This window comes from Echiichthys vipera (genome assembly GCF_963691815.1).
Source record: "Echiichthys vipera genome assembly, chromosome: 1".
NCBI classification, from domain to species: domain Eukaryota; kingdom Metazoa; phylum Chordata; class Actinopteri; order Perciformes; family Trachinidae; genus Echiichthys; species Echiichthys vipera.
In genome coordinates, this window is record NC_139826.1 from 8317808 (window position 1) to 8331834 (window position 14027).

The 14027-nt window shown below is 40.0% G+C and overlaps 1 protein-coding gene across 1 annotated transcript in view; it reads right to left on the reverse strand.

The window, feature by feature from the left end:
* LOC310947763 (neural-cadherin) overlaps nucleotides 1-14027 on the reverse strand; it is a gene marked incomplete at both ends in the record, with an annotated part of 416747 nt that overhangs the window by 124638 nt on the left and 278082 nt on the right. The gene's annotated exons all lie outside the window — the stretch shown is intronic.

The following is a 14027-nucleotide window of genomic DNA, read 5'->3' on the forward strand; positions in this document are numbered from 1 at the left end:
CCAGAAGCTCATCATCATTCATCAAAACAAAACATTACCTGGCACAGCAACACCATAATAAAACACCACCTGTTAGTACTTAAGTTAGGGGGTTTTCAGAGACCGAGGACCAAATCTAGTACGCATGACCACAAAATCCAGTTTGTTTGATTAGTGTTATTACGGTGATCCAGGCACATTTGGTCGGTCTGTGCCTAAGTCCATTTAGAAAGGTGGTGTCGAGTCCTGTTTGCATGGAAGGAACAACATTTCTACCGTGAAATGTGAGCAGTGGGGGAGTGGAGAAGGGGGGGCCATCATTCTTGGGCTCGCTACAAATCAATCACACTTAATGTAAAAACACCTCCCTCAATAATTATTCAGAGCATGCCTACTTTTCATGCACTGTTCTGTATGTTGTATCTTTCCTGCTTTTTCTAATTGTATGACAGTGTTGTTCAGCTGCTGCAGGCCTATATGCTTGCGAGCTAGCTTGAGGCTTGGTTTAAGTTTTTCAAAATCTTTTTTTCATTGATTTCAGGGCATTTGGGGCATTTTTTGTCAAAAACTTCAGTTTCATAGAGTTTTCATTACATGTCTAACAAAGCAAGCTTAAGTAGAGTGGAAAACATGTGAATTTAAGTTTACTTTAATAGAGACAGGAAGTATATATTGTAATGCCATATTCAAAAGTAACCCAGGCGTTTAGTTTAGATATAGGTCAATATTGATCCAGCTTACATGTTAACACTCGATGGGAGGGAAGCTATTGACATATGCAACTGCATACCAGTCTTTTATCAAACTCAAACAAAAAAAAAAGAAATAAACATTTCTGTCCTGTTAATTTTAATAATCTTTTTTTACATTTTGTGTATCTTCATCTTTACTTACTGACTTAAACATGGTGATTGCACCTATGCCAATTCCATACAATAAAGTGTGCAGGTGTTTGGTAAAATACTTGATGCTGATAATGGTGTACTGAAACCAATTAATAGTTTACAAACTACTTTTTCAATCTGATAACTCTGAGAACCTTTACTGCTTGTTACTTTAACACTAGCACTCATCGATCCATCATATGAGCTATTGACTACAAACAAATGTGTAGGTTATAATGTCTGGCTACTCTAGTTTACACAGACCAATAAACCTATGTGTACACGCTACAACACACGCATAAACAAGAGAAACCTGTGAAACGTGCAGGTCCAATGTGAGAATCTATTACAGTACAGTAGGCAGTTAAGGTCTCAGAACTCAAGCTGTTTTTCTGCACTAGTTCCTGACAAAGTGGGTTAAACTGTTATGAGCCAGAAAGGAAACGATGGTGCTCTAGGTTGAGCAGTTTGATGAAGCACTGCAAGGGAAAGTGGAAATTAAATTCAGTATGTACTGCTGTGTTATTGTGTGTGTGTGTGTGTGTGTGTGTGTGTGTGTGTGTGTGTGTGTGTGTGTGTGTGTGTGTGTGTGTGTGTGTGTGTGTGTGTGTGTGTGTGTGTGTGTGTGCATATGGATGTTCGGTCCTTGGCTGGTAAGTGTTACACTGGTCAAGGAGCTCTTCGCTGAGTTTACATACACATGCATGTACTCATTCACAGGGTCATTGACACACGTGCACACGCACTCGCTTACCAACCCACTCAGTGTGAATCGTGTTGAACCAAAAGAGGGTCACTTATTGCTCAACGATCTGGACTGATTGGACCTCATCCACTGTGACTGGATGCACTCACTAACCATGCAGTTCACATCTATTCCACTTTTTCTACCAAAGGGCCTGTGCTGCATTGGCTTTGACTTTGACACTGGTTGTGTTTTATGGATCATTGTTATTTTTGAGTGATGTCTTGAATCACTTGTGCATTAAACACTTACAATATAAGTAGAGGTGAGTTTTCTATTCAAAACAATGTGCTTTTATTTAACTAACCTGCATCATTTCTGCATCCCCTTGATACTCAAATCGGACACAGTTGTTTCTATTTATTGGTTACCCTTGGCTTTACTGTTTCTGAGAATATCTTCAGTCTTGTGCATATTAAATTAAATATGGAAGGGGCTGTGTGGGAGTTTAATAATGGAATGTGGCTTACTGTTCATACCATATTAATAAACTCTCTTTATCGTACTCTTTCTGTTCTTAGGTGTTACATGAAGATTTCTTTTGCTTGAATGATAAATAAAACAAGCTTTGAAAAAGGTGTAAATTGCCCCTGATGGAAAGGATTAGTTTGCATGCAGTGTAGCAAGTGTAAACGATGATTACACTTATAGTTGGTGTTACAGGAAATCCAAGCAGGGTCAAAACCAGTCTACTCTGGAAAAATACATGATACAAAGATGTCTCTCCAGTCATCTTAAGGTAAAAACAAAGATGGGAAAAAACAAATAACTTCGAGTTTAGGACCTCTATACACATCAGACTGCTCGGTTATAACGTGACTCTAACAGACATGTCTCCGTTATTGGTAGCAGAGCTACAAGTTAGCAACTGTCTGCTGCACACCAAGCCCAAGCATGTGGCAGGAGAAGAAGGAAAAGCAACTGACAGTAAAACACAATAACTCACACTGAGCTGATATGCAAACACTGTACTGTAATGCATCTTTTGGTATACTTAAATGTTTTTTTTCCTTATCTGAATACCAAATTTGAAAACGGAATACCTACCCGACGAACGAGTACCCGAAAGTCAACTATTTGGGTCCAGCCCCATGCTTTTCTTGGAAACATTCTGCTTTTTTAACATTTGCATTTGGAACACAACAACACAAAAGCAAAATCATTGTTTCCAGTCATGCCATGGCTGCACTTTTGCAACAAATGCAATGCACAATGTTGGATGTTTTATTATCACCAATTTTCCATTCAGTTTTATCATTAATACCTCAGCATTAGAATCTATTTTAACTAACTTATTTAAACGGTTGTGACGCACTGAAGAAGGTTTTTTTAATGTGTTTACCAATATTTAATACTTTTTTAAAAAGCTCATGCACAACATTGATGCACTATTAATACTCATGTACAGGTGAGATGAAGAAAAAAAAAGAAAAAATTGGGTCCAATCAATAGGGTCTCTCCTTTATGTAGGTCAAGTTTTAGCCCTGCCTTCTTCCGAGCACAGGATAATGGATCCTTCAAATCCATGACATTAAAAGCCAAAGCGACACACTCATGCAGTGTAGAAATGTCTGCAGTGGGAGGAGGGAGGGCAGGGAAGAGAAGACGGGGTGAGGATTAGAGGGGCAGGAGATGCAGAAAGTGCAGACAGGAGGCAGATATCTAGGGATAAGAGGGGTTCAGCTGAAGTCAGTGTGTCAGGTGGTTAAAAAGCAGGAGGTTGACAGCTGATATTTCCACCTGAAAACAACTTTTGGTTTTGGTTGCCACCCCTACAAACCATCGTATATACACAAACATGACGACATTAGTATCATCCTCTTCAATGGCACCCAAAAGAAGGCTTTATTCATGCTTTATGATTAATTTCTTGTTAGCTTGGTATACTGATAAGACATTTTAAATTATTGAAAGAAGAAAAACACATTTGTTTATTCTCTCATTCTTTCAGTTCTCTTCAGATGGGGCTGTGGTGTTGCTAAATCCCTCAGTATGGGATATACTGTAGTCTCTTATCCCACAAAGCCTACATGATTGAAATTGAATAAGCATGCCCCATCCTTTGTATATAGTCTCCCACATGTTGAGGAAATGTACAGAGGCATACATTGCATCTTTTAAATGCAGAACAGTGTGTATAGCAAACAACAAAGGACCAGAGGGACGCATTGTTCCTTGCACTATTGTTCCAATGCACTGAGAAGCTTCCACAATCATCTCCACTGCCCTAAGGGCCACATTAATTTAATGACAAGATCAACCTTGGTATCTGAGTGCCATACCAATGATTTTTTTTCAAAAGTTGAACACCAATATAATGTCATTAAGTCTTGAGTGTGCTGGATTGAAAACACTGAGGGCTAACTTTCATTATTGAGGTAGAGCAGGGAGAAATAGAGAGACAAAGGGATAATGTTTTTTTTTTTTAAATCTCCTACTTCTGAGGCATGACTGCAGAATTAAGAACATTAATAATAAGCGCTGTTTCATCTTCTGCATCCCCCTCTCCTCACATTCCATCCCTTCACCTTTCCTTCCCATTCCCTGGCCCTCCCTCCTCTATCTCCCCGGCTCTCGTTCATCCTCTCCATCGCCACGCATCGCATCTCATTCTGATCAATGTCTTCTCCAGAGAACCTGGCTGAAGTCAGTTGAAACGCTTGCCGCTTTCATCGCAAATCACACCTGAAAGCCTGGGCTACCTCTACGCTCTACGCTTACACATCTTTTTTTCTACCTCTCTGCTTCTCTCAGTGGCCATGCTTTTCTCATCCTGAAAACATAATCATATACTCACATGCTGTTTCTCCACATCTCTAATCTTTTGCCTCTTTTCTTCCTCGACAATACTCACAAAAAAAAAGAGAGGGTACACAGAAAATAAGCTAAGAGAAAGGCAATAGGCTGAATTTGGTGATTGACCCGAACTGACCACCATGACAAAGACCTGACTCTGGAATTCATCCCTAATACACACACATGCAAATATAGACTGGCTCATTTCCTCTGAGGACATCATGTCTGCTCTCTTTCTTTTTCTCCCTGCTGATGAAATGCATACAATTGAACTTTTATGGTTTTCTCTCTCTCTCTCTCTCTCTCTCTATCTCTCTCTCTCACACACACACACACACACACACACACACACACCTTGTGCCTCCTACTCCCATTCAAACTTTTGAAACGTGAAATGAGGTCTGACTGAAGCCAGCGGCCAGGGAGCATCAGTGTGATGAAGTGAAACATTTTTTTTTTTTTACTAACTCTCTTCTATATAATGATGGTGTGCTTTTTCATGTTTTCAATTTTGCTAAGCTGCCCAATTTATAATTTTATAGGACAATCTCTGTAATTTTACACACATTTCTCATTTGGAAGATCACCGTTCTGTTGTATTTTTTTTCTTCCTGTGACTGCAACAGCCAAAGTATTACAGGCATAATCCACACTGTGCATTTCTGTCAAATTGGTTTGGATTTAAAAGGATGTTCCATACTCATGGACTATGAATAAAGTAGAAATACCAGGTTTGTTTCCTGGCTTGGCCCAGAAAAACTGTTCAAGACAATGGCCTATATCAGACCTCATTTCCGTGTGCCCTCAATAACAGATATGTTTTGTCTTCTTATTCTAGGTGGAGAACGACGTGTGGAGACCAGGGGCCTGTTTCACAAAGCAGGTTCAAAAAACTCTGAGTTTAACCCTGAACTCTGAGTTGATCTACTCTGAGATAGGAAACTCTGAGTTTTCGGTTCCAGAACAGCAGATTTGCGTTAGGTTGATCAACTCGGAGTAGTTTGACCTGGAGTTAAGCGCGTGCACCACAAGTAAAAAAAGACAGCATCAATAGAGCCCTGATTCGACGAGTCACCATGGCAACGGGGAAGCGAAGGGCTACGCTACAACTGGAATTGGAAATATTAATGCGCTCATACGGAGAGTTTGAGCAGGTTTACACCGCTGCAGCAGCTAAAGAGAGGGAGGCGGTGCGGGAGAACATTGCGGCTCGGGTCAGTGCGTAAGTTTAAATGTAGTCCTGTTGTAATCACAGTAATATCACAGGGGGAACTGCATGAGTGGTAGTCTATTAATTTATTTCATTTAAGTGCAACCCCGCGGGGGAGAAGCGCACTTGGAACTAGTTTAAGATGAAACATAAAAACATACAGGTATTCAAACAGGCAAAACCTCAGCACAATCTCATGGTGACGCTTCATTTTGTGCATGTTTTACATGGTAAAGTAAATATTACCGTAAGTGGCTGTGTTTTATTCAACATATAAATGTTGTATAAAAAACTCCCATTTCCAAAAAAACGCAGCGCAACACACAATATCTGCTGTGATAATAGAGCATTACTGGTTGTTAATGTTGGAAATGTAAGGAGGGGTGAGATGGACTGTGACATGAAACGGTGTTGTGCCGTATTCAGCCCCCTCGCATTATAGGTGATATTCTGGATCAGAAGGCTATATAGGAGTAGTTTATATACCCGTAACCCAACTAAAAGCACACACTTTTGAACCTATGAATTGCAAGAAAAGCTGGGATTATACTTAGGAAACGCTAAGTCAAATACATTCAACTTGCTCAAAAGATCCATTTCATTCATTTTGTAATTATGGCTGCAGTATATTAAGGACGTCTATGCGCGGTCTGATAATCATCTCCCGACGAATATTTAATTCTCTTTGCGATAATGCGTCAGCTTCATCCACGGGATCGTTATCAAAAGAACATGCCATTGTAGTGTAAATATTCAACACCTAATATAACTTCTACTGTAGGACTACTGAATGACTTTTATACGTTGTATACACAAACTCCCGTTTGCAAAAAAACGCAGCGCAACAGAATATCCGCTGTGATATGAAACGGTACCGCTCAAAAAGAGAATTGCCTGGAAATGCAAGAACATCTATAATCAATAGTTTGATAATCATCTCCCGACGAATATTTAATTCTCTGCGCAGTAATTCTTCACCTTCATCCACGGGATCGTTATCAAAAGGACACGCCATGGTAGTGAAATAGTCGGCACCTAATATAACTTCTAATGACTGATGTTTGCAGTGATTTTCTGAAAAAACAGACGGAACTATACTACGCCAAAACTCGCCAGCTGACTGAATGAATGAGGAAATCAAATGCCGTGTGTGGCTGAAAGAGGGCGGAGACAGAGAGAAACTCAAGGTTTTCTGAGAAAAACCTGGTCCCGACCAGGTTAGTTTCAGAGAGCATGTTACCATGGTAACTGACCGAGAGGTTAAGTTACCTCTCTTTGTGAAACAGGCTAGAGTTACCCCTCTGTCTCTGGTTTGAGTTACCTCCCTTTGTGAAACTGAAAACTCAGAGTTTCCCTCATTTCAGGGTTAACAGACTCAGAGTTTTCACTAAACCTGCTTTGTGAAACAGGCCCCAGGCGTCTCATTTATAAAACAGTGGGTAGGATCCATACCGCGTGTGTGTACGCACAAAAGCCAAAAGTAGACTGCGTACGCACACCTGCAGGCGACATTTCCTTTAGAAATCACAGTCCACCTGGAAATGTGCACATGTACTGTAGATCTGCGTCATATCCCCACCTCTACATGCCAATACTCAACTGTAAATGCAAAGCACCATAAGAATATTAATGCATAATAATGAGCCTGCTGATTATTGGTTCTTTATGGTGAATAACATCAACAACAGGAAGAAACCAAAGAAAAATAATGTTTCTGACAGAAATCGAGCTGCTTGTGCTGGAGGTGCCAGGTCACAGTCTCACTGTGATGGGTTTACACAACTAATACTGTAACAATTTAAGTCTCACTTAGTGGTATATGCACACAAGATATTATTAACAACCCACTTGTTACGCAAATATTTGATGCTTTTTATCTTGTAATTCTCACAGAGTCTGGCCAGCTCCTCTGTGCTCCATTGATGGAGAATATGATGGGTAGAAAGCCCTAATGAAATATTATAATAATATAATGATTCCTCTCATTTAATTTCTATAATCTAGCTTCAATTCACCAACTCATCATCCGTGTAGCCAATTGTATGTCTCCAACATGTTTGTATGCGGGGTAAGTTTACATACAGGTGTTCACATGCTCCCATCAAGTTTGTTTTTACAGATAACAACTCGCCTCACAGCAAGAGGGTTCCTGGTTCGAATCTGAGCTGGGGCCCTTCTGTGTGGAGTTTGCATGTTATCCCTGTGTTTGCGTGGGTTTTCTCTGGGTTCTCCAGCTTCCTCTCACAGTCCAAAGACATGCATGTGTTAGGTTAACTGATGACTCTAAATTGCCCGTAGGTGTTAATGTGAGTGTGAATGGTTGTCTGTCTCTGTCTGTCTTTATGTGCCCTGCAATAGACTGGCGTTCTGTCCAGGGTGTACCCCAGCTCATGCCCTACTCAGCTTGGATTGGCTACAGCCCCCTGCTACCCCGTTGGGGAAAAGCAGTTGAAGATGTTGGGTGATGGATGGAACTTTTGTGTAGGAAATGCCGTGGTCCTGTTTCAGGCCCTGTCTTGTGAGTATGCAAGGGTTGTATGGGTTATATGGACATATAATTTAAAATCCTTCTTCTTACCTACAAAGCTCTTATTGGTCAGTCTCCGTCCTATCTTAAAGAGCTCATAGTACCGTATTACCCAAATAGATCGCTACACTCTGAGAATGGAGGGCTATTTGTCGTTCCTAGAGTTTCCAAAAGTAGAATGGGATGCAGCGCCTTCAGCTACCAAGCTCCTCTCCTTTGAAACCAACTCCCAAATGTTGTTCGGGTTGCAGACACCATCCTCATATTTAAGAGTAAACTTAAATATTTCCTCTTCGATCAAGCTTATAGTTAGGGCATACTAACCCTTAGTTATGCTGCTATAGGCCTAGTCTACCAGGGGATACTAATGTTCCTCTGATACTCTTGAATTTCTATCCTCTTTATGTGTATTATTCATGTCCCATTAATGCATGCATTTCTTCCCCAAAGTCGTTGTGCTTTCTCATCCTGCTTCTATAATTATTATTAGTTTTTTTAATTCTAAAATTGATAGCCGTAAAAAACATTATCAATCGTATTTCTAATGTATTGCAGCTGTTATTACTACTACCCATATCATTGATTGCATTTACCACCATCACCTTAACTGCAGTTGTTTCTACTCACTCTGGTATATTCACTGCCTTAAAATATTAGTCATATTCACATTAGTAAAGATATTTGTATAGTTACTGTTACTTTTGTGGTTGCTTGCATCTCTGGGATTGTTTGTCTGACTGTCTTTGGCTCTGTCTGTCTGTTCTCTCTTTCTCTCTTCTTTTCTTCCTCCCAAATTGGTCAAGGCAGGTGACTGTCCTCCATCGAGCTTAGTCTGTTCAACATTCTTGCCTGTTAAAGGGAAGGTCGCCAGTGTGTGCACAAGATTGCTGGATTAATACTGTATATAATTACTGTAATAATTATTATTATTAAAGAAAACGTTACTTTTTGCTGCTCATGGGGGAATTGTTGGGTATCTGTAAATCATAAATAAGTCTTGACAGCAGTAAAGTGTCTTGAGATAACATTTGTTGTGATTTGGCACTGTAAATAAAATCAAATTGAATTGAATATCAGGGTAAGCTAATCAGAGTTAGAGTTTGGACAGAACATTTGCCTTAGTCAAAATGACTGATGATGTCATTCTCTATAATAATTTGCCACATGCTTCAGTTTGGGAGAAGGGCCTTCAGAGAGAGCGATGCACATTTTTTTCTCGGGATAATGGATAAATTGCCTTTTGTGAATGTTGTAGCTTCGGAATTATGAGCCGGCATGACACAAAAAAAAACCCAAAGTGGCAGCCATATGTGTTATTCAGTGAAAGTGTCCTTGATATTGCTTAGTACCACAAAATTTCATGCAGGTCTTTTTTGTGATCAGGTGTATGATTGATTAGGAGTTTTTCTCTCCAACCAAATATACAAGAGCTCTTGGTTGGTAGAACAAAAAGTTAAACAGTGTTGCAGAATAAGTGGTAATTTGAAAATGCCAAGTGAAAAAGTTAACTGCAACTCCATATGACTTCACAGCTTTTGATCTGTTAATAATTGGGGAATACAAAGCCTAAATAAACTAGAAATTCACTGAAATATTGTGTCTTTTTCTGGCTTGAATTGGACCCTAAATATGACAGAATGACAAAGAAACAGCAAAAACAGCAAAAAATTACAGTGACACATTTTGTTTCATTTGACTGTGGTCAAGTACACTGTTTTTTTAAATAAAAATATGACTAAGAAGTCAAAGTGGCGACCCAGCTTTAATTGGAGAGTTTTTACATCCACATCTGATGAACTGTGTAGAAGCTGTAGCCCTGTTTATACACAGCCCCACAATTTGAAAGGACAGAAAGTAATTTGGAAGGAAAGGATAGGGAGGAAGGAAACTAAGTTACACAAAGTCATCATATATCACATTTGGTTTAAAATCCTCAGCAGTAAATATGTTTACTGAACTCTTTGACATTCATGACATACAAAAATCGGCATACACTAATCTTCACGTCTTGCTTGTTTGGGGGACGTATTATCTTTCTTCAGGAAGTGAAAGACATAAATATTTGAATTGATTTCGAGAGAGGAAAAACCAAAATGCTTGTTGGTCCTTGAAGCATCTTCGTTTCCCTGTCTGTCTAATCTATTGTTCTGCTACTTTGCCTCAAAATCAGAAGATTTGGTATTTAAAACATAGTACAACAAAGATCTTCTATACTATGTAGGTGTGATCATGCCTCTAGGGGATTTCACACCTGATGTACATAGGGTGATTGAAATAAACTCTACCCTATTTTCAGCAGAGCAAGTTCATTGAAAAAAATGAGAATGGCTCTACCAAAATTTGGTGAAAAATAAACAGCCTCTCCCTGGTTAAGGGAGCCATTATCACAATGCTTCTATACCCAGAGGTGATCATTCAGACTCAGTGCAGGCACTTCTCAAACCTTGTAGTAGGCATTTTGCACCTGTTTTTGATCTGCTTAAGGTTTTGAGTGTTTTGAGTACAAACTCTGTTTTGTGCATTCTTCACATACATACTTTTGCCACCATAAGCATGCCTAAGCCAAAGCAGACTATGGGATTTTTTCCCCTCCTCAGTACTGACTAACGGAGCGCTGATGGCATCACGTCTTTAGTTGACGGATGTAAATGACTTGCAACTGTCAAATAATAAACAATAGCCACAATTTCCCAGTTAAGCAAACGTATTATTTAGGGTATTACCCTAAAAACTCTGAATCTTCCAGGATTTAGGGCTGTGAAGCAGCTCCTTCCTGTCAGTTTGTGAAGCTAATATTACAAAATGTGTTGAGGACAGCACAACAAGTCAGTCACACTATGGCGAGCGTAAATAAAACACTGGAGCTGGAAACTCTGCGTACCTGGTCAGCTACAACTGCAACAATTGTGCATTAGACAAGGAGGGTGTGTCAGCAATGCTTCTCTGAGCGTTTGGTTATAGTTCACATTTTACTCCTTAAAATGCAATACATAAGTGTTTGGGGGCTTTGGATATTCAAAAAAGGCCAAAGTAAAACTAACTGAAACACCCCTCCTTATGCAAAAGTTTTATTTGGTATTTTGAATTTCAAAGCAGTTGTATAGACTATTGTGACCTTTTGCCTTTTGGGAAAGTGTTTGTTCACTGTTAGTGCAGGGTAATACAGAAATTTTTGAAACGTTTCTCTTTTTTATTATGAAAATAGTTGAATGGAAAATGGTCTTGTATTTATATAGCGTCTTTCTAGTCTTCGGTTGAGACAAAGCGCTCTACACTACATTCATCCATTCACACACTGATGGCAGAGGCTGCCCTGCAAGGTGTTATCCGCTCATCGGGCTGTAATGCAATCTAATCTAATCATTCACACCTATTTGGCTTTCAGTGTCTTGCCCAAGGATACTACCAAGAACTGACTGGAGGAGCAGGGGATCAAACTGCCAATCTTCCAATTAGTGGATGACACACTCTGGCTCCTGAGCCACAGCCTCCCACCGTAACTCCTAAACCAGGTTATGGACAAACCGTCACTTCTGTATATCGTAACATCCCTATTTCTGTCAGTTTTTCACACCCCCTTTGAGTACAGTTATTCTATTGAAGTGCAAATAACTTGGCTTTCCAACAGGGTGGACAACATGTTATTTTTTAGACAAAACAGTAGTATGTTGGCCTTAAGATCCAGAAGAATGACATTGGAAAGTCTATAAAATAGAGGTTTAGAATATCTTATATGTCAAAAAGCATTAGATGAGAGAGGCTGATAATCATTATAGCATAGCCTTTATAGGCCACTGATGCATATGAAATAGACAAGTAAGGCAGTACGTACTCTTAAAATAAAAGAAAAAATTATAAACAGATGGAAGCCAAATTTCCATGAAAAACAACAGTAGCAATGGTGGCCTATAAATTATGTGTAATTTAAAATGCCCAACAATTTGCTTGTATTGTTTAAACTGTAAATACAAATGCTAGTATAGTATAGATAGTAATCAGTGTGGATGGAGCTGAGGCAGGCCAAATGAAGCCTACATTCTCCTGTGATGGTCCCCGCCTGTCAAACAAATTAGCATTTCCTTAATATTAGAGGTGTGACAAGATCTCGTTGAGGGGAAAAGTTGTCTCACTATATCAGAACATAAGTGCAGATCAGCAATCAGAATAATAGATTCTGGCTTTGACTGCAAAATTAGCATAGAAGATCCCCCTGCCACTTTAAATCATTTGTGTGGCAGCATTTTGGATTCCCAGTGGAAATGATAGATGGCAACAGAGTAACAGAAAAGACACATGAAGTAAGTACTGTAGGAAGATAGTGCCATCAGCACCATATCACAAACAGGAGTCCTCCCTTCTTTATAATCAGGCTACAAGTTATAGCCTAGCACAGCGAGTGAAGCCTGTGACAGAGACCAAGCTGATAGATGTGGTTAATGTGTTCAAAACACATATACAGAGGGAGAAAACGTGAGTGTGGGTCGATATACTGTATAATTAATAAAATGGAAATATATCTGTTCTGTGAGATGAGTGAGTGGCGGTCGTCAAATTGCTGGGGTTGGGAGGTACACTTTACAGTGCTGTACACCCCGGCTAGAGGCACTAACAGAAGCACTTTGTTAAGAGACTGGTAGCACCACCACAGCTCCCTGCTAAAATCAACGGCACATGTAAAGAATACTGAAAGTTAAAATTGTGTTAAAATCGCGTCTCATCACGTTCTTGTGAACCCAATATCATTTATCGTCTTGTCTCGTTGTTATGGCTGTTAATTTCTGCGGTAAAGGGGAGGTAATGGAATTGACTCACTTTTGGAATCAGCCTAAGTGGCCATTCCTCAAACTGCTGTTTTTTATCCTGGAAATCCAGAACCACATATATCCAGACCTAGGGTCTGCCAATGAACAATAAACCTTCCCAACTCAAGGGGCAGCACCATCGCATGCATTTCAAAATACAACTGCACGCAATTGGATAGCACTACGACCAACTATGACCAATCAGAGCAATGAATAGGACTCGCAGCACTGTCGTCAATGGTTACGCCATAACAGATTTGATTGGTGAGTTGGGATTTTCTGACCTGATTAATGAGCTCCAACGGTGCATGCCCAGAGGCAGCAGTAGCAGAGCAAATAGATATTTGCTGGAGGTGCATCTGGATTTCCACAGGTTCCCAGGACAGGCGCTCTCATCGTATGCCACCATAGGCTTAGCGGCCAAGCGCGGTACTGCAGCACTTGCCTGTTTGTGTCGTGGTCCTGGCTCAGAAACACATTCACTCATTCACTCATTCACTTCCATACATGCGGGGAAGAGGAGATCCCCTCCGGATTTTTTTCCTGGATACAAATCGAAAGGCTCATAATTATCTTCAGACCCTCTACTAAAAGCAAGTATGTGGGTATAATTTTAGACCCTACCAAAATTGAGTTATGGGCAGGAGACGGAGGGTGTGTGGCTAAAAAGAGTGGAGAGCTGTTTTCAGGCAAGAGTGATCAAAGGAGAAACCCTGAATGTTGTTGCTGCAATGCCCAAGCAAACACAGTCGTGAAAAGCGAGGGAGACAGGTTTCCTTTTTATTGAATGATATGAACAGGTACACAGTTTCTGTGCACATCTGTAGAGTGGATGCTTTATGGAATTAACATGGTTTGAGGGATTTCTGCAGCGTACACACAACTTCCCATCAGGTATGTTCTTGAGGCAACTATGGCTTTTGGGCTGTGCTAGATCAAAACCTCTCACATTTCCTGTGCATACTGTTAAATAAAAACGGAATGAAGTTAATTTTTACTTATGAGATTATTCATCAGTATTTCAGTAACTTTTATCGCTCACCTGTCTCTGGTTTGAGTGTCAGACTGACCCTTCATTTTTGCC